Genomic DNA, 19483 nt, shown 5'->3' with positions numbered 1-19483 from the left:
AGACATTTCGTGTGTCATTTCTGATTGTATCCCAAACGTAAGTAGATACTCTCCTTCTAGGGAATTGTATCAAAGGTATTGGAAGAAGCCTCCTTAAGATACATTCATGTTATACAGGATTCTGCCCCCAGTAGTAGTGGTATTATTTAATAGTGTACCACAGGAAGTTGGAAGGCATTTGGAGTATTGCTTTGATTATTGTTTGGTTTGGTTTGGTTTTTGAAAAATCCTACCTCATTCTAAAAGGGATTGAGGCTGTTGAATTTGGCCTGCCCCCTCACACCAGGGACAAAACTAAAGTAAATATAACTTAATAGTTTCTGTACAGGAGTTTTCCTTTACCAACCAAAAAAACCTTTAGTGACTGGGATGAATCAGAGCACTGATCAGAGATAGCATTCTGCCTAGAGCTGCTGCTTTCAGTCATTAAAGGATACCATTTTGATATTTTAGAGTGTATCTTTTTGATCTGAATCCCACATCCAGTTATTTTATCCAAACCACTGATAACTTTCTATACTCAGATATTTCACCAATTTTAGGGAAGCATGAGAAACAGAAGTACCTGGGCAAATTCATGATCTGTGTTGATCATTGTTGATGTTCTGAATGAAATGGTCATGAAGAATTATAGAAAGTGGATCTCCCATGTGAAGAATAGTAGTTATAAGATAATATGGGTGTCGGTTGGTTTTTGAAGGCCAGGACCATTGGAAGTCATACTATTTATAGCAGTCTAAATCATCACTATTTATAGATCATTGCAGATAGCAGGCACACCCATTCCCCTTTCTATAATGCCTATTAACTGGTTCTTTAGATAGTAGGTTTATTTTGTACCAAATAAGCAGACGGATAATAGGTTCTCATTATAGAAACTTAATAATTAAGATCATATCTGTATACGCATTTACAGATAAATATATTGTTCTGGTAAGTCCTAATACTAACATCAAGTTTAATTTGGCCAACAGATTTTGTTCAATATACAGAGAAATGTATTTGGCCGAGTCTTAATCACTTCTGCGATAAAATACTGATTCGTGTGACTCCTTAAGGTCTCTGAGCTCCCACCATGTATGACCATGCAAATGTTACTCCTTGAGAAATTCCTTTAATGATACGGAAAGACTCCCTTCACTCAATTCAAAAAAATAAAAACTTATTGTAGCAAGTTGTAATAGCAGTAGAGATTTAAACTAGAAAACACGAGAAACTCTTTCTCATTGAGGGCAAGAGAATTTCACCTACACTAAAATTATTAACAATTTAAACGCAGTTATTAGAACATTACTCTGCAGCCAATGTTTCTAAGGCAGTCTCTTAATGCCCCTCCTCCTTGCATATAATTTCACCTTTAAGACTTCTGCTCTCTCTATCTGTAGTCACAGGTAGTTTGGGTCTATTGATGAACTTAGGCCTTTAAAAAAGAAAAAAAAGTTGAAATTCTTCCCAGAATCCTGTTCATTTCCAACTGACTAGCAGTACTCCGTACCGTCAAAGTCAGAACACTGGAAACCTTGCACGTGAAGCATAAGGATTAGAAGCATCTAGAATAGGTGCATAACCTATGTTGATCTTATGCTGATATCCTGAGGAGTGAGGTGTCTCCAAAGGATTATCCCAGGAACTCGGAAAATCCAGTCATTCCAAGAATGCATTTTTGCTTCTTTGATTTGGTCAAGATCGCTTCCCTCGTATGAGAGAGAGGGTGGGGGCTGCCTCCAAGCGCATTCAGCACTATTCCACATTTTCTCCCCATCGTGACTGAGGGATACTCCGATCATCTAAAGGAGAGTACATGGGGGCTGCACCTAAGTAGTCCGACAGAACGCCGAAAGGGACTTCAAATTCCTTAAGCCCTCCTTCCTCCTCCCCGCCCTAAGGCACCAGCCCGATCCAAGATGGCTTCCCAGAAACAGGTAACTAAACGTTGTTTTCGTTTAGAGCGCCCCCAACGGCGGGGATCAAGAAAAGATGCCGAGAGATCTGAAAGTCCGTGAACTGAGAGCCGTCAGAGCCGACCCACCGCCAAATTTTATTTTCAATCAGGCACATTTGTGGTTGCCTCAGCCTTTTAGGCCCTCCCACCCTCAAGAGACTTCCTGGATGGCACTCACACTACCCTGCTGGAAGAGGCGGGGCGTCGGTCCTGCCATTGGTGGGTGGGAGCGTAGGTGGGCGGAGCAAGGGAGAATGGACTACTAGCAAGCTAGATTGAGCCGAGGGCTGGCCATGCTCCGCCGGAAGGCGCCTTGTTCTCCGAAAGGGTGAATTGAAACGCTGGCTGGAAAGGAAGCACCAGGACTTGTTCAGGTAGGCTTTCCGCTCACGCCCGCCGCTCAATGCTGGTCCAAGAGTCTTTGCAAAAGCTGAGGCTCTTAGAATTGGCTTCCATAACTCATTCTCCTCCTCGCGCCCCCGCCCTCTGCCCGTCCCCCAGTTGTAAGGGATCAGGTGCTGGGTGATGCTCTGGACTGAACCATTCTCCTTTGTGAGAGGCCGGGGGAGAGGGCGGCTGCCGGGCCGAGGGCCCCGAGTCTGGCCGAGCCGCGAACGGGGCTGCCCCTGCCCTTGTGAAGTTTTTAGGGCTTGTCATTGCATTACTGGGTATCATGTAGATTTGAGGCAGCTCCTTGTTCTCTTTGCCCCTTCAGAGGAGGGAAAACTCCCCGGCTCCGTTTGGTTACTCCATACTTTGGACTCAGAAGTGGGAGGTTAGGGTTTTTTTGCTTTTTTTTTTTTTTGCTTTTTTTTTTTTTTTTTGCATTTTAGCAATAAAGGTGGGTAAGAGAGCATGGGGTGAGCCTGTGCAGATTGTTTTACATTCTTAGGTGTAATTTCTGTGGATCTTTGGGAGAGCAGAGCAGGCGTTAGGACGTGTTCAGAGATGTGGGAAGAGAGAAGCTCAAGCCTTGCATCTCCATTGACAAGTCTGCAGAGCTCACTGGTTTTCTGTTGCATTATGTAAACTCTTCAGTGCCAGAAGACCCCTCCCCCTACCTCGGAGCGAATGCAATTTCTTTATTTACCTGTCTAGTGTCGCAGGAAATTTCCCTGCCATTGCAGCAGCTGTGCAAATGCAGCAGCTTCTACCTTTTAAGGGTCAGTCCTAAATGATTTAAGGTCTTAAAGGAAGAGGTAAATAGTGGTGTATAGATGTTTAGTGGGCCAATCTCTTTTCAATGACTGAACACAGTGAGGCGGAAGTCGAAGACTTAGAACTTGATATCTTTTTCTTTTAAAGGATAGACATAGTGGAACGCCCCAAACACCAGAGGAGCTGCATTGTCTGTCTGCTGCACCCTACCATCACACTAGCATCCACAGATTGTTTACTCTTCATGTTGCTCTGAACCTGTCAGTTCAGTCGGGGATTCTCTAACTGGTTATCCTTAGCATCACGTGAGGTCCTATCTGGTGTGGGGCACTTTAGGTGCTAGAAGGTGAGTTTGTGATTTGAATAACGTTCTCTCTTAGTTCGTTAGATAACGTCTTCTGCCTAGGAATTTCTTTTGTATTAATCAACAGATAGTTGTCGGAACAAACTGTGGTCAGCCTCTTAGGGCCAGAACATGGGAAGCTTCTCATTCCAAGTATTTTGGATTATCCCACCCCTTAAAAAAAAAGAAAAATTATGGTAAGGAAAACAGCATTTTTCATTTGAGAAGTCAGGTCGCAAGAGTGGTATGCCAGTGGGTCTGCAAGGCAAGATGAAGGACATTGGCCAAAGAGAGGGTAGCTGTGTGTGTAAAGACAGGCTTGGGGGAAGGTTTAAAACTGCAGTAGTAAAGGAGTAGTGGATTGGGATAAGGGATTTGATGGAGCAGTGCATGGGTACTTGCATGGTTGTCACCTTACCCATGTGTGATCTATCCTGTGCATCTGTCCTTTTGAGTGTGTCAGTTCCAAAATTGACAAAATCCACTTAGACATGGATAGAAAATGATAGAAATAGAAATCTGCTGAGCTGGTTGTGAATCGCCAGGAAACACCTTGTATTTCCTGGGACAGCCTTCTCTGCAGCACCCGCTGGGTGATGGGGTGGAAGAATCTTGGTATTGTGGTAACCACCACTTCAGAGTTTTGCTTGTAACAAGAAAAATTTGCCATTTTATGTGAAGAGTTGAGTTTTTGATAGGTAAGGTAGGATGGCGATGGGGCTTAGTCTTTAAAAGAAACCATTGTATACATCTCCTTTGGAAAGGGTGTGGTATTTCTGGGCAAAACTACCTCTTAAGATTAATTTGTGGGTGCCAAGCACTGTGCTTGCTTACTGAAAGAATGAGATTTGATATTCTCATCTGTGGAAGGACTGTAACATCTTCACAGCATTCAGATGAATACTAAATGCTTTGAAGGTATTGTTTGTCCACAGTCCTGCAAGGGTTAAGCTGTCTTCTGAGCTTAGGTTTAGCCTAACACCTGAAGGATAAACAGAAGACAAATATTTTTCTGGACCCTCTACCCTCACCCCTAGAATTCACTCCACTTCTGGAGTTGCATTTGAGCCAGCCCCTGATCTGTAGGTCTTTGCTCGACCTACCCTTGCACTACTGTAACCAACTTAGTATTTACTATTTTACTTTTAGCATTCAGTCCATTGATAGACTATCGTTTTGTATCTTACTCAGTTTAACTTTTTGTATCTCCTCTTTAATTAATTATTTATTCTCTTTCTCACAGAGTTGGTGCTCTTCCTTTCATCCTTCTGTTACAATTTTGTTCACTTTGCCTTTTGTTTTAATTCACTTACATTGTCCCTTTTTGCATCTGTCTTGAGGTCGTTTAAGAATGCAGAGATCCTTATTTTCAAGATATACTTCCTTTGGTGCCTAATACCCGAGTAACAGTTGTATTTCTGTTTTTTGTTTCTTGTTTTTTTTTTGGACCGCACAGAGCGGCATGTGAGATCTTAGTACCCCGACCAGGGAATGAACCCGCGCCCCTGCGGTGGAAGCGTGGAGTCTTAACCACTGGACTGCCAGGGAGGTCCCAACAGTTGTATTTCTATATAACATAGCTGTTGTGTGAACCATTTACTATTGCCTAAAGGTTTATTTAACCATTTATTACATTTTGAATTTTATCCTGGATAACCTTCCCCCAGCATTAACCTCTGTTTTGTTTTGTGTGTACACTTGTATGAAGTTGTAATTTGGCTCTGTTTTTTGCCTAAAAAACTAATTCATATTGCCTTGAAGATTTTCATTGTCTCTGTATTGCAAAATAAGTCCACCTCTTTGTAGTCTCTGAGATTTCTCATTAAGCTGTTCAGTAGGTAACATTTCTTTTGCCCTTTTATCACCTGTCACTTTCTATCCTTCACTAGACTCTTGGTTGTTGAATGACACATGAAGCAAAATGCTCAACTTTAAAATATGTTAATTCTTGCTTTCAGATTGAAGCAGGAGACTTTTAAAAATAAAGCACTTAATTTCTACCCACAAATGTACATTACATGATAATAAAAAGCCTAGCAGGCGTAAACAGAAAAATTGGCATAGATAATTTCTTTGCATTCACCTTCAGCAGGGATGAATCCAGGGATGTATTCCAAGCAGTAGAGCAGTGTAGGAAGCCTAGACAATGTTCTAGCCTCTTCCTATTCAGACTTTCCAAGTATATTCTCACTAGTTTGTTTGAAAAGAGTTCCCAGAACATGTTCAAATAAAAGTACAAAAAAATTTCAACATCAGACCAAGGATTTTAAACATTACTTACTCTTCTGTGTAATTTTTGAGAGAAGATTGGCTTCGTAACTGAAAGAATGAACCATTCCTGATTTTATATAACTCAGTACATTTCCAGAGAAATTTATTGTGTATGGCTTCTTTTTATTTGGTATTTTCAGACTTTATTTCATTTTAAAAAGGTAATTAAATGACATACTACTGAAATTACTAGATAATAATAGAATTGTGCTTCTTTCCTCCACTGTATGTCAGCACCCTAAATCTGATAGTTCTAATCCTTTAGGCAATGTCCCAATATTCCAGTAATTAGTAACTCCGTAATAACAACACCTTTTTGTTTTGTTTTGTAGTTCTTCTAAAACTATGTCCGTAACTCTCTGAGAAAGAATATGTATTAACTGAATTCTTAATTTCACCTGAGAGGAAGGATATTCAAGACCTGTAAAGTCTTTGGGGTTTCTCAAATTGTCTCTCATGGTCATTAGGGAAACCTTTGGAATATCCTGCCTCCTTTTTTTCCTCCACTGCATACTTTGGGAATACATTATATCTTTAGGGATTATTCCTTTGGGACATGGGTATTCTGAAGTACCCAGTCCCATTAGTGATATGGGAATTTCTCTTTGGTTCTAGAAGAAACCAGTGATTTCAGTAGTTTGGCTGCCTACTTAGAACCAAATCATAATAGAGTTTTGTAATAGAACATGAAAGTCATACTTCATATATTCTATGATTTTCATGTTCTGTTACAGATATCAGATGTATATCAGATATACATCCATCTAAATAAACTGAATGACTGGGAAGATTTTTCAGGATTTTTGAATAGGAGCTACCAAGTTGCATGAACACTGAACTTTCAGTGTTTTATTCTTTTTTTAAAAAATTAATTAATTAATTTATTTATTTATTTATTTTTGGCTGCATTGGGTCTTCGTTGCTGCGTGTGGGCTTTCTCTAGTTGCAGTGAGCGGGGGCTACTCTTCGTTGCAGTGCGCGGGCTTCTCATTGCGGTGGCTTCTCTTGTTGTGGAGCACGGGCTTCAGTAGTTGTGGCGCATGGACTTAGTTGCTCCGCGGCATGTGGGATCTTCCTGGACCAGGGCTCGAACCCGTGTCCCCTGCATTGGCAGGCGGATTCTTAACCACTGTGCCGCCAGGGAAGTCCCCAGTGTTTTATTCTTCATTGCTTCCACTCAGTACCCAGTCATTCTTTGTTTATTTACACATTAGTTCTTCTATAAAGTGTAGTGCTTTTGCCTGTTTTTCAGGTATGCCTCCTGTTGGGGGGACCTTTTCCATGAGGAATTAAATATATATAGGTAGTGGTCACTTCCATTCACTGCTTTCCTAAAAGTCATGGGAGTCAAAAATTGAGGTACCTGGGTTTGGGCATGTGAGCTACCAAGGGACAGCCTAGTCAGCTGGAGAACTGTAAGTTCCCACAGGCAGGCATTGTGAAGTAAATGGAGTATTCAGACACTGGCATCGTTCATACAAACACAAAAAATGATTAATTGAATTACCTGCGTGTTGCCCTAGCCACCCGTGCTGGTTGAAGTCTGTTCCGTGGTTTTGAGGTTAAAGGGTTATAGTGCTTTCTCAGCACAGTAGTACTAGTCTTTTGATCCTGCCCAGCAGTCCTGCTATTCTAATTATGAAACTTTTGCATCTATTTTAGTATCCCACCATTCTGCTTAGCAGATCAGCTCAGCCCAACCTCTAAGGAGTAATTTTGCTTTGAGAGAAACCTTTAGTGGTACTGTTTTTAAATTATTGGATAGGGAATAATAAACTCCTTTTTATTTGCCTACTGTGTGCCAAACATTGTACATTATCTTTTAATCTTCAGAATAACCCTGAAAATGTATGTGATGTTACTTTCATTTTACAGAAGAGAAAAAATAAGACTTAGTGAGGTTAGATCATTTAACCAGGAGTAGGACTCTGGTCTGTCAGACTTCAAAGCCTCATTCATTATTGTCTCCCTACATTTAGAAATTCATTGCTGACCCCTGTAGGAGAACTGTTTTTGACCACAACATTAGACGAGTAGGCATTCCATAGCCTGTTACAGCTGTGTCTTTAGCAGTTGTAGAGCCTTGAGAATGTAAAATTTCTTTTTGTCTTTGTATTTCTGTCTGTTAAAAGGAAAAAAAAAAAAGAAGAATAGTTTCTTTTATTTAACTTAGTTATTTTGAAGATAAGATTATGTGAAATACTTGAAGCTCTACAGAGGAAAATCACTTGGTCAGTCTTGCAAATAACTCCATTTTTTAGCCAATGCAAGTCAAACTAGCCAACTGAATTTTCATCAGTCCCGTGTCGCTGGGTCATTTTTTGTACCTAGAGGCACAAGTGTGATAGTAACAGTGTTTCTCCCCCCAGCCACACATACTTTTTTTAGCATAAATGTTGCAGTGAAAACAATCCCTCATAAATAATTGAGTAAGAGTTCCCCAGTGGCCTAGTGGTTAGGATTCCGGGTTTTCACTGCTGCGGCCCAGGTTCAATCCCTGGTCGGGGAACATTGTGTAAGCCATGCAGCGTGGCCCAAAAAAAAAATAAGTAAATATTTATATTTTTCTGTTAGGCTGAAAAAATATATGTATACTTGGCCCAATTAAAGTAGGGCATGCGAGGGTGGTGTGGGAGAGCGTAAAGAGGAACAGGACTCTGTTACCTGAATTATATATATTATGGGGGGAGGGCAAAATGGGCAAAGGGGATCAACTGTATGGCAATGGATGGAAAGTAACTTTGTGGTGGTGAGCACGCTGTAGTGTATACAGAAGTAGAAAAATGTACACATGAAATTTATGTAACGTTATAAACCAATATTACCTCAATAAAAAAAATTATGTATATCATTATTTGCGCTGGATGTCCAAAAGTGGTGTCACACAAGGTAGATATATTAATCCAGTTAGATATTCCTCATCTAGAACCTAGAATATTATTTTCACCTTGGTGAACATGTGCCAGTGAAGAGGAACTTCTCCAGATCCAGTCTAACTTGACTTCAGGGCAGTGATCCTTAAATATTAGGTTTTTATATTCTGTCTTCAGACTTAGACCAAAACTCCAGAGTTTTACTGGAAAAAAATCTACAATGAGGCTGACTTAAGAATGAATCCATGCCATATTTTTGAGTCATATGGGTGTGGTTTCATCCATTCACTTCTTGCCATAGTTTCAAATTGGCCACCACTGAGGCTTTATGGTACCAAGCCTAAAGGAGGTAACTAAAATTTCACTGCTTTCAATAGTGATTACCACACTGTAGAAAATAGTCTTTTATGTGTATTGGATGCAGCTTCTTTTGCTATACCTGAAAGCTGTGTCTGCTATAGGTCCTAGAAAGTGAAGATGCTTAAGATTTTGTGATGCCTCTTCTGAATGTTTCTGGTAGGAAATGTGCCACTGCCTGTTTACTATCTCAGCAGTCTGGAGAAGCCCTTGGTTTTGGTCAGATACCTCCGTATTACCCCTCCACAGCCCCACTCCCACACACCTTTGGCTGGAAGTTGAAAATGCATTCCTTCACAGAAGTACACTGAGTGCCCATTACCACCTGATAAGCCAAGGAAATATTGTAATAAGTCATACACAGGCCTTGCCCTTGTGCAACTTGCATTCTAATATGGGGGTGAGGGAGGATGGATATCAAACAATTAATTATATAATCAGTTATTCAGTCTACTACAAAAGAGAAATTATGGATGTTACAAGAGAATTTATAATAAGGGCATGTAGCCTACACCATAGTATAGTTGGGTGGTTAAGAATGTGACTTCAGAAGCCACATTGCCTAAATTTGAATCTGACACCACTTTTCATTAGCCGTGGAATGTTGGGCAAATTGCTTATCTTTCTGTGCCTCAGTTTCCTCATCTGTAAAATATAGTTATTTCAAGTTTAAGAAAATTGAAACTCCTAACGCAATTTCGTTGTTTAGAAGAGGGCCAGGTACATAATGTACATTCAACAAGTTTGGCTGTTTTTTGTCTGGGAGCTCAGGGAAAGCTTTTCTTTGAAATGACGAAGTTGAAATGAGCTTTGAAGGATAAGTAAGAATTAAATAGGCAAAACTGATGGGGAACCAGTTAGAAGGCAATTGCAATAGTCCAGGGAAATGAGGATGGTAAATTGATCCAGAATGGTAGTAGAGGCAGAAGTGGATGGATTTGAGGGATGTTTAGGAGGTAAAGGTAGGATTTTAAAATATTGGATAGGGGTGGTAAGGAAGAGAGTTTCTGGTCTCTACAGCCATGACTGAATAGGAGATGCTGGAGGATGATTACCCTCTGTGTGTGTGCGCGCGTGGTGGTGTGGATGGAGGAGACTACCAAGGAATCGGTCTCCTTGAGGTAATAAGCCCCTTATAGGGAGAGTTGGACGAGTGGGTCAGCCAGGGAGACTGGAGAGACTACCAGGAAGAGCTATTGGGTAAGCAAGTGAATAAACAGGCCTGGAGTTCAGACGTCTTGCCCAGAGATACAAATGAGAGACGTAAGTATATAGATAGTTTGTTGAAGAAAATAATGAATTGAGACCTTGTACGTGAATTAGACATTCTTGAAAAGAAAGTATAGAATGAAAAAAAAAGAAGGCCTAGGACCAAAAAGCTTGGTGAACTTCAACAATTAAAGGCCGGTAGAGGAGAAGAATAGCAAAGGAGAATTGGCCAGAGAGGTAGAATGAAAATCAGAAAAGTGTGATGTCCTGGAAGCCATTAGAAAAAAGTGTTTGGGCGGCGGGGGTGTTTCTGAAATCTTTATGACCCTTCCTTGGCGCCCTGAGAGTTTTAATTTAGGTCTCTCATTACTCAAAGTTGGATGCTAGTGACTTAGAACATCTATAGCAGGTTAGGCTGACTGAAGCTGGTTAGTTGAACATGACCTTTAGACGCTAGAATCTAAAGTATAGTTATTCCTGTTTGCTGTAAATTAGATTTAATGTAGAGGAAGCAAGGGCTACAGTGCATATTCAAGCTCAATAGATATTAGCCTGCTGAAATTAATGAATTATTTTGAAGGCCATTCATCTGGGTGGTGATTCCCTCTAAGGCTGCCTAGCGTCTCCAAGGTAGGTAGAGACACTGGCAAAACAGATTTTTTCCAAATAGTCTATCCAGCAACATTCGTTGAGCACCTCCTAGAAATAGCGGTTACATACCAAGAAGTGTGCGAGATGTTTCATTAATCCTCATTAATGGCCCTGTAATTTGAGCCGCCTTTGTACAGAGGAATGAACTAGACTCAGAAAGATTTATTTACTTAGTGGGACAGAAATTTGAACCCAGATCCCTCTGACTTTAAGCTCATCATGCCTCCACATACAAATATAACTAAAATACGAAGTAGAAGGTAATTATCCCAAAAGAGTACTTAACAAAAATACTATGAAAGCTCATATGAGACTGATTACTCTTAGCTTGACAGTGAAAAGTAGAGATGCATTAAATCCAATGGACATTTTAAAGTTCTTATATTATTGGACATTTTTGCTTTGTTCAATGCAATTGATCGCTCTTTCCCTCGGCAACACTCTGTCTTTGCTTCGGTGATATTGCACTCTCTGCTTCTCTAGCTTTGCCTTCTTTACCTGCTTAGTAGGTGTGGCTTATTCCGATTTTTAAATCCTGATGTTCTCTTGGGTTCCTCTTTAGCTTTTTTCACTCTACACCGAAAAATCTCAAATTTGGGGGTTTCCAGCTAAGTGTTTTTTCTAACGCATAGTGTTTAAAACATTTTAAAAAATTAGTTGTCTGCATTTAAAACCCAGAAGATTTACATAAAACTCTGTATTTCTGGCTTTTGAAAAACCTGAAGTTCTCTCTCAATCTTGGATGTGTGTTTCCATATGGCAACACTTAACTAGAGCTGAGTAGCAGCTGCTCTGTTTGGAATGGACATCCAGTTCTTCACAGACCCCTCACATTCTCTGTTGTCTCCCCAACAGTATTGGTGCAGTGTTTCATATGCTAGCTCTTCTCTTCATACTCCCTGGGTAATCTCCACTCTTAAAACTACTATTTTGATACTGATAACTCTGTCACCAAGCCAACTTTTATATTTATAATCCAACCTTCTATTGAATATCACTACTTAACATGCTATAGGCAACTCAGACTAAACATGGCTGAACTCATCTTTCCCTGTAAACTCTAAGTTTTACCAATTTTTATCCCCTAAGTATTATTCCGCTCTGGCCTTTCCTTCCCATCATTACCTTTTGAACCACATTGCTATGATTCAGGCTCTAATCATCTTGTTGGTTGCAAACAACAGAAATCATCTTTTGGCTAACTTAAGCAGAAGGGGAACATATTCGAAGGATATTGTGTGGCTCACAAAATCAGTGGGAATGCTAGAGAACCTGATTTAGAAAATGATCTGAAACCAAGGGAAGTTGGAAACATGGAGAACGTGGCCAGGATCATACCACTGAACAGTCTGTTTATGATGCTGCAGAATTCCAGTGTCTGACATTGCTGAATATTGTCTAACTGGTTGGTTCTGGATCTTTGTATTACCACTGCAAAGTCAAGGTTTTCCACAGGAGTGTCCACTTAGACTAGGCTAGGTCATGTGCGTACTTCTTCTCCGACAAGAAGAGGAGATGGGACTCTGCCCCTCATTTCAGTACCCCCACCCACCCATCCCAGCTCTATAGTGGGGATTAAGATCCACTCTTCCATTGAAGACTTTTAACCTTGCGCTATTCTCCCAATGTAGGAAGGGGGAAGCAGGAAAAAAAAAAAAAACAGCAAGCCTCCACAATACAACTCTTTTCTGGACTACCACAGCAGCCTCCTGACTACTTCTGTGTCCTCTGTTCCATCATCCCCCAAATCTATTCTCTATCCAACAGCCAGAGTTAGCTAACTAAAATGCATTTCTGATTATGTCGTTTCATGTTTCAGTGGCTCCTCATCCACCTAGAAGACAATGTTTTAACATGGCGTTCAAGGCTTCTTCCTTGAAGGGTCTGGCCCTTACCTATCCCTTCAATCTTATCTCCCTCTGATTTCTTCTTTGTGATTTACACTTTAGCAAGACTGAACTTCAGAGCTACTTAGAGTTTCCTCTACACGTCTCATGGCTGTTTTTCATTGCTGTGCTTTGTTTTGCCTTTCCTCTTACTGTCCCTGTTGGCTGAATACCCCTTTCTTGTAGCCCACCTTACCTTCCCTAGTTAACGCCTCCTCATCCTTTAAGAAATTTGCTTGATACCTTTTTCTCCTAGTTTATTAAGTCCCTTTCATCTGTGTTCCTGAAATAGTCACTACTGTCATAGTCCCTACTCTTCACCCTCTCCCCACATGTATACACAAATGTACTCCTACCTGTTGTAAGTTCTTTGAGGGTAGAGATCGTCTTATTCATCTTCGGTTCTCTTACACTACCATATTACTTCATATATTATATTCTCAATAAATGTCGAGATAATGAAGAGGCATTTGATATAGATCTTAAAGGATAAGTAAGATTCTGATAAGACAAAGAAATGAAATAAGGATGACATAATTTGAAGGCAAGTGTATTAGCTAGGCCCAGATGAGAAAAAATATATGACAACATTAAGTTGTCTTTTTTGGCCAGCATGTAAGTGTGTACGTAGAAGAATAGTGGGAATAAGACTAGAAAAGCAGGGAGTTTCCTGGCGGTCTAGTGGTTAGGACTTGGTGCTTTCACTGCTGTGGCCCCGGGTTCAATCCCTGATCGGGGAACTAAGATCCCACAAGCCACGGGACATGACCAAAAAAAAAAAAAAAAAAGACTGGGAAGGCAAAATGTGGTCTTAAGAATTATGTCTTAAGTAACAGGGAACCTTTAAAAGTTTTTAAGCAGGAGACTGATTTGGCCATACTGTGTTTTAGGAAATTAATCTGGTAGCAGAAAGAATTAGTAGGGGGAGAGATCAGCTATGAGGCTTCTTTCTCCTACACGAGCTGCATAAATAAAGAAATGGCTGCAGAAATAGAGGAGTGAGATATATGAATCCTGACTTTGCCACCTAGTTTCATGGTTGAATCACTCAACTCTAAGCCTCTGTTTTCTCTTGTACAACGAGAGGACTGACTTGATATGATTGGGAAGTCTTTGCCAGCTCCAAAATCTGTGATATATTTATAGGAGAGCCTATGGGACTTGGCAAATGATTGGACGGTGGATACAGGAGGAGGTTTCAGAGGCACCTTTGAGGTTTTGAGCCTGAGTGAATGGGAAAACAGTATTGCTGTTTACAGGAGTGGGGATTGGGTGTCCCTAGCATTAGTGGTAATGCTAAGATCTTTAAAAATAGGAGCTCTAAGGCCAAGTTGATCTTCTTCCTAGTTTGTAGACTAGAGCACAGAAAATAGGATTTCAGTGTTGAGGGTGGTTACATTTCAGGGGAAATTAGTGCTTAGGACATATGCAGCTGTTTTTATTAACAGATTACTTTGGAGTATTTAAGCTTGTACCATCATTCTGGGGTTGACCACCCTCGGGCATTTGAGTGGTCTCAAGTGGCATTGCAAAGTGGACACTGGCCCATATGTCATATGGGCTGAGTTTCTAGAGAAGTGAGGTGAGGGTCAGAGACCAGGTTTGGGGGTGAGGAGTGGGTGTGTATTTTGGAGGGGAGGGCGCTGGGAATTGTTCGTGGGTACCTGCGATTACTTTCTAGAGAGTGATACTGCTGCCCAAGGGTTGGAGTATCAAGAATGCAGTTTGGCTTGTGGCAGAGAGAGCGCTTTATCTTTTAAGAGTAAAAGGCCCCATGTTCCAGCAACTGGGCTGACTCACTTCCATGATGGACGGAAGATTTGGCCCCTTTTAATGGGTCGTGGGATAAGGTGCAGTCACTACAGCTGAGGAGTTGACAGTGCTGCTAGGAGGCAGGGGATTCAGAGGGAGGCGGAGTTGGCCTAGTGTGGAACCCTCCCTCCCGAGTTTACGCTCTTTGGTGTGCAGAAAACAGTGTAGGTGGTGGGGGAATTTAATCGCCAGCACTAGTTTCCCGAAGCTTGGGACCGTTCCGCTGGCCAGGATCCTTTTTTTTTTCAAGCAAGCTGCAGGCTTCGCTTTGGCCCTGGAAACCGGATAGGCCTCTCCGTGCGCTCTCAACCTAACCCCGCGGTGGCGGGGGAGGGGGAAGCTCTGTCTAGTCCCGCCCTTTGCGTTGTTTTGCGTGTTTGCCCCTGTGGTGAGTGGCAGGGGAGTTTAGCCAATGAGGACGCGGGGCGGGCAGGAGCATCAAGTTAGGCTGCGCAGGAGGAGGGGGAACTGGTGCTGGAGAGACAGCGAGAGGGGCGAACCGGCCCCCCACGGCCGCTGCAGGTAAAGGCACCTCTCTTACCTTGCTGGGGTGAGGCATAGCTCTTTTTCTACTTAAGGGCTAATCGGGCCTTCCCGCCTGTAGCCTCCACCCTCACATTGCTCCCACCCGGGCATCCACACCCCCCCCACCCCGCATCTTCCCGTCTTGGCCATCCCCACCCTGGAGGGCACCCCGCTAGCTCACTCCCTCAAGAGCATGTACCTCACCTCCATTTTGGGGGCTCCAGTTGCCCGACATCTCCCGCCTCTGCTGTGTGGGCCTTACTGGCACCAGCCCTGGCAGTATGAGCAGGTAATGTACCCGGGTCCCCGCCACCCCCGCCCCCAGTCGCGTCTCCCTCTCCGTCAACCCCGCACTTCCTTACCTTGCCCCTTCCCTTCCACATGAGTACATATAATTTCTGTAGTTTCTCCTTTACCCCTTGAACATACGTACATGCTTTTAGCATTCATAGTTGCCTATTTTGCTTTCCCTGTTTATTCAGAAGGACTCACTTTACCAGCCATGTTTGCCCCAAATGTCCATACTCCTGATTGAGGTTTGAGTGCTTTTTTCGGTAATTGGGAAAACAAAAACAGAGTAGCCGCACATTTGGAATTGAGAATGGTGAAGATAGAGAAAATGGCCTAGGATCTCGATCTTCGTGAGGAGAATCTCCTGAGTGGCTCCAAGTTAATAGCTCTATTTCTTATGGTCTGTGTCCTTCCATCCTGATCCTTTGCTGACCCTAAATTGTGATTCCATTCACCTTGGATGTTTATTTCCCATTTCTTTATAAGATTTGAGACCCTTTGGGTTTCACAAATGTCTCCATGGTACAATTTTTAAATCCTCCTCTTTTAAAATTATGTTGGTGATTTTCATTTTAAGCCTTCTGATTTATTTTCAAGGGATTTCTTCAAATTGCTTCTACCCATCATGTTTCCATATCGTGTTTATGTCTGCCTGCCTGCCTGCGCTGATTCTCTTGAAAGGATACAGTTTCCAATAACAAGATTAATACTTTGAAGTAAAATAGTTTGTTCTTTGAGCAGTTAGAGGTTAAGTGGGCATGGCTGCTACTTTCTAAAAGTGCATATTAACCCCCCAGAAAAGATCAGTTTTTGTCAATATGGCATTCATCTGTTATCTTCTAAGAGGATGGACAGTACAGAGAAATCTGTAAAGGGAGAATGGATGTCTGTAGTTCAGTTTATATAATTTTATGTTTTAGACAGCTGGACTAATTTCTGTTGCAGTGTTTCTCATCCGTCATAAACAATATGATAAACTCCCTTTTGAGAGACCATAAGAAATCTTACCCCATCAGAGAGATGTCGATAATGCTTCCAAACCAGGCATACTTCTTTCTCTGCCCCCCGCCCCTGCCCATGTTATCTTTTACAGATCCTCACAGGCCAAGAGATATTGTCCAGTTCTATTGAATATAAATAACCTAAACAATGAGATGTTTTCCTTTTCCATTTGATAAATATAAAATTATAACACCGAATGCACATTTTCAAACTTTGCATACCTTCCATCTCCCAGTTGAGAATCACTGCTTTGTTGAAAGGTATGGGGAGATTGACATGGAAAAGTATAGAGTAGAATTAAAACTAACTCCTTTATGATTGGACAGACAAGTTGTTATTGAAATGGGCAAGGGTAGGGAGACACGTTAAAATAAGAACAGGAGAGTTGGGACTCTAGATTTCTAAGAAAACCCAGAAGAACTACATTAAAGATGATAAAGCTGCAAAAAAAATCAGTTTATATTTATTTCAAGGGAAGGGAGTAGTTTCTCCTTAAAGAAGACGATGGGATGAAGGGCTTTATATAAAGAATTTCTCTGGCTTGTTATTTGGAAGTTTTAGATGGGTGGCCTTGGATTTTAACCTTAACTTACTAGTTAGTTCTACTTCTCCCCCTCCCCCTAACCACCCCCCCCAAGGTTTTCTGTTGTTAGTCTACTCATTAGTTTGGAATTATGGAAAGTGATTAAGTGCAACCATCAAGCTTTGTCTTTCCTTTTGAGCATATACATATGTTCCTCTTTGGGGCAGTGGTAGGTGAAGACTGACTTTTCATTCTCAATATGATTAAAGTTTGCTATGATTTCTTTATCTAGGCAGTTGCTTTACTTAGGGATATATTAAGGGTTTCGTATATTTGAATGCTCAACATCTATTTATTTAATTAATTAATTAATTTATTTATTTATATTTGGCTGCATTGGGTCTTCGTTGCTGCACACAGGCTTTCTCTAGTTGCACACAGGCTTTCTCTAGTTGCGGTGAGCGGGGACTACTTCACATTGCGGTGGCTTCTCTTGTTCCGGAGCACAAGCTCTAGGCACGCGGGCTTCAGTAGTTGCGGCTCACGGGCTCTAGAGTGCAGACTCAGTAGTTGTGGCACACGGGCTCAGTTGTTCTGTGGCATGTGGTATCTTCCCAGACCAGGTCTCGAACCCGTGTCCCCTACATTGGCAGGGGGATTCTTAACCATTGTGCCACCAGGGAAGTCCAACAGCTATTTATTTTAATTACCAGGGTTTGAACCATGGAAAGAGAATTCTACCAAGCTCATCTACCATGGGGTAGATGAAGTTGGTAGAGTAGGCCAGACATGGGTATAGCCAGGATAACCCGTAAATAGGAATAGATGGAGGGGTGAAGAAAGTTGGAGATATGTTTGGAGAAGGTTTATTCTTTTGAGAGTCAAGGACAACTTAAAGATGTGAGTTAAAAAAGAAGCTGGAGACTAGGATTAAAAAAATTGTACAAGATGAATTAGGTCAGTAGAGGTGAGTTGATGGGATGGGACTGAGAAGTAGTGAGACTTGATGCTGTGGCATTAAGTCAGTGGTGAGGGTTTTAAATTATTGGGCCCCGACTGACCCAGGAGAAGCAGAAATTTGGCCCAAAAATTGGGAAGGGAGATAAATGATAAGTGCATTGACCTTTAAAAACTTATACTTGAGTCATATGGAAGTAAGGAAATATTTCAGAAGCTATTAGCCTCATTTCTCCCATTAAAAAATGAGATCTCTCTCTCTGTCTCTGACGTTGGGCTGTTGTGGAGGGAAGGAAGAGCATTTGGGTGAATAAATAGCAAGGAGTCCTGGAAAGGACAAAATACCCCATGGAAGAAAAGGCAGGTTATAAACTATTATCAGCATAAACTTTTAGTTAGTGCAAACTTTCACTGTAGTTTTTTTGTGACACTTAACTGTTAGATATTTAGTGTAACTTCTCTGACAGTGAATAGGAGGTGAAAGATAATAGGTGGCAAAGTAGGGCATAACTAGAAAAAAGCTGATGGTAGTGTTGAGAAAATCTAAAATTATTGAGTAGATTTTCATTAAATTAAGAAATATCCATAACTTAAAAAAAATAAATTTATTTATTTATTTATTCATTTATTTAGTTATGGCTGCACTGGGTCTTCGTTGCTGCATGCAGGCTCTTCTCTAGTTGTGGTGAGCGGGGGCTACTCTTCATTGTGGTGCGCAGGCTTCTCATTGTGGTGGCTTCTCTTGTTGCGGAGCACGGGCTCTAGGTGCGTGGACTTCAATAGTTGTGGCATGCGGTCTCAGTAGTTGTGGCTCGTGGGCTCAGTAGTTGTGGCACATGGGCTTAGTTGCTCCGCAGCATGTGGAATCTTCCCGGACCAGGGCTCGCACCCATGTCCCGTGCATTGGCAGGCGGATTCTTTTTTTTTTTTTTTTTAAGTATTTATTTATTTATTTATGGCTGTGTTGGGTCTTCGTTTCTGTGCGAGGGCTTTCTCTAGTTGTGGCAAGCGGGGGCCACTCTTCATCGCGGTGCGCGGGCCTCTCACTATCGTGGCCTCTCTTGTTGCGGAGCACAGGCTCCAGACACGCAGGCTCAGTAATTGTGGCTCACGGGCCCAGCCGCTCCGCGGCACGTGGGATCTTCCCAGACCAGGGCTCGAACCCGTGTCCCTTGCATTGGCAGGCAGATTCTCAACCACTGCACCACCAGGGAAGCCCAAGGCAGGTGGATTCTTAACCACTGCGCCACCAGGGAAGTCCTATCCATAACTCTTCTGATCACCATTTTGAGTTACTTTGGGGCAGGTATTAGATAGGAGAGGCTGGAATGAGCTGGTGGAATAATTTAACCAGGAGTGGGAAGTGATAGGGACCCTGGTTGAGATGTGAAGGGTATACAATTACTGAAGCTAGGAAAATCTTGTTTAACATTGGTGGAGATGCCATGTATGCTTTGTAATTTTGACCAATGTGCCAACTACTGATGAGTGTGTCCTCTTATCTATGTCTGATTTTCTGGGCTACTTACCCACATTATATTGTTTTGCAAGGATAACTGGAATGGGTTAAGGAAAGGGGAAAAAAAGTTTGGGGGTTGTGTGGAAGGGCCTTCTTCAGTCAAGTCTGTACTGTGTCACTGACAAATTTCTTCTCTGATATCTTCTAAAAGTTAGGAGAAATGG

General features: G+C 41.8%; 1 protein-coding gene across 8 annotated transcripts in view; it reads left to right on the top strand.

Moving 5' to 3' along the window:
* Positions 1-2216: 2216 nt before the first annotated feature.
* CHD8 (chromodomain helicase DNA binding protein 8) overlaps positions 2217-19483 on the top strand; it is a 56973-nt gene continuing 39706 nt past the window's right edge. For 4 of the 8 annotated variants that reach the window (XM_036844574.1, XM_036844571.1, XM_036844572.1 and 1 more), the window contains exon 1: positions 14954-15024. The gene's annotated coding sequence lies outside the window, so the exon portion shown is untranslated. Of the gene's footprint in view, positions 2317-3247; positions 3447-14953; positions 15025-19483 lie in introns of those variants that run through there. The other 4 variants (XM_036844569.1, XM_036844573.1, XM_036844570.1 and 1 more) reach the window with 4 other exon arrangements.

This window comes from Balaenoptera musculus, chromosome 2, assembly GCF_009873245.2.
Source record: "Balaenoptera musculus isolate JJ_BM4_2016_0621 chromosome 2, mBalMus1.pri.v3, whole genome shotgun sequence".
Lineage (NCBI taxonomy): Eukaryota > Metazoa > Chordata > Mammalia > Artiodactyla > Balaenopteridae > Balaenoptera > Balaenoptera musculus.
Note: the sequence above shows the minus strand (reverse complement) of the source record. Positions and strands in the feature narration are given on the sequence as shown.